Here is a 2,090-nt window from a genome sequence, read left to right on the forward strand (position 1 = left end):
TCTTGCAGCCTTAAAACGTCTGTCAAATGACTTTAGAATCAATGTAAGTCTCTTCTGTCCTGTTGACCACTGTATTGTAAAGCGATTAGGATAATGTCTGTGCATAGGAAGTACACAATATTTGTCAAATGAGTGTAGTATAAAATTTACTCTTTAGGGAACTTTCCAGAATGCTTGGTGAGACACGGAGGAGCAGCGGCTGTCCAAGCTGCACCCAGCAACGCGCTGCTCCCCCACACCAGCCTCAGCCCTCTCACCAGCTGTAAAAAATGGTGAAATAAAACCACTCACTATGATGTTTTGGGGATCAAACCCAATGCCACCCAGGAGGAATTGAAAAAGGCTCACAGGAAACTAGCCTTGAAGTATCACCCTGACAAGAATCCAAATGAAGGAGAGAAGGTTAAACAGATTTCTCGAGCTTATAAAGTGCTCTCTGATGCAAAGAAAAGGGAATTATATGACAAAGGAGGAGAACAGGCAATTAAAGAAGGTGGAGCTGGTGGTGGTTTTGGCTCCCCCATGGACATCTTTGATATGTTTTTGGGGGAGGAGGAAGGATGTAGAGAGAAAGGAATGGTAAAAATGTTGTACATCAGCTCTCAGTAACCTTAGAAGATTCATATAATGGTGCAACAAGAAAACTAGCTCTGCAAAAGAATGTGATTTGTGATAAATGTGAAGGCAGAGGTGGTAAGAAAGGAGCAGTCAAATGTTGTCCCAATTGCCGAGGCACTGGAATGCAAATAAGAATTCATCAGATAGGACCTGGAATGGTTCAGCAAATTCAATCTGTGTGCATGGAGTGCCAGGGCCGTGGGGGACGGATCAGTCCTAAAGATAGATGTAAAGGCTGCAATGGAAGGAAGATACTTCGAGAGAATAAGATTCCATTTTTTTAAAATATTTTTTATTGGAGTTCAATTTGCCAACATATGGCATAATAGCCAGTGCTCATCCTGTCAAGTGCCCCCCTTAGTGCCCATCACCTAGTCACCCCAACCCCCCACCCTCCTCCCTTTCCACTACGAGAGAAGATTCTAGAAGTGCATATTGACAAAAGCATGAAAGATGGCCAGAAGATAACATTCTATGGTGAGGGAGACCAAGAATCAGGACTGGAACCGGGAGATAGTATCATTGTTTTAGATCAGAAGGACCATGCTGTTTTTACTGGAGGAGGAGAAGAGGTGTATGGATATACAGCTGGTTGAAGCCTTGTGTGGCTTTCTTTTCTTTCTTTTTTTTTTTTTTTTAAAGATTTTATTTATTTATTCTTGAGAGACAGAGAGGCAGAGACACAGGCAGAGGGAGAAGCAGGCTCCATGCAGGAAGCCAACGTGGGACTCAATCCTGGGTCTCCAGGATCATGACCTGGGCTGAAGGCAGACACTAAACCGCTGAGCCACTCTGGCTGCCCCCTGTGTGGCTTTCAAAAGCCAGTATCTGAAGAAAAAGAAAAAAAAAAAAAGAAAAAGAAAAAAATCAAAAGCCAATATCTACTCTTGACAACCGAACCATTGTCATCACCACTTATCCAGGTCAGACTGTCAAGCATGGGGATACCAAGCGTGTGCTAAATGAAGGCATGCCAATTTATCGTAGACCATATGAGAAGGGTGGCCTAATCATCGAATTTTAGGTAAACTTCCCCGAGAATGGCTTTCTTTCTCCTGATAAACTTTCTTTGCTGGAAAAACACCTACATGAGAGGAAGGAAGTAGAAAAAACTGATGAAATGGACCAGGTGGAACTAACTGGTGGACTTTGATCCTAATCAGGAAAGACAGCACCATTATAATGGGGAAGCATATGACGATGATGAACATCATCCTAGGGGTGGTTAAGACCTCTTAATGGGGCCAGTGAATAACACTGCTGGCATTATAAATGCAATAGTGAATGAATGAAGGACTATAATCATTGCTCACTACTTGCTATTATTTTTGTTTTAATATTCAACTATAGTAGTGTTTCAAAAGTTAAATGATGAATAAACTCAAATATAAAAGCTCAAAAAATGTACTCTTTAAATTACTAACATAAAATCATGTTTAGAGGCAGGATTTATAAAACTAAACTGCAGTTTG

General features: G+C 41.3%; 1 pseudogene; it reads left to right on the forward strand.

Moving 5' to 3' along the window:
• The first annotated feature begins 279 nt into the window (after positions 1-279).
• Positions 280-1,834, forward strand: LOC140631425 (dnaJ homolog subfamily A member 1 pseudogene; annotated as a pseudogene).
• Positions 1,835-2,090: the final 256 nt, after the last annotated feature.

Source organism: Canis lupus, chromosome 4 (assembly GCF_048164855.1).
Source record: "Canis lupus baileyi chromosome 4, mCanLup2.hap1, whole genome shotgun sequence".
Taxonomy (NCBI): Eukaryota; Metazoa; Chordata; class Mammalia; order Carnivora; family Canidae; genus Canis; species Canis lupus.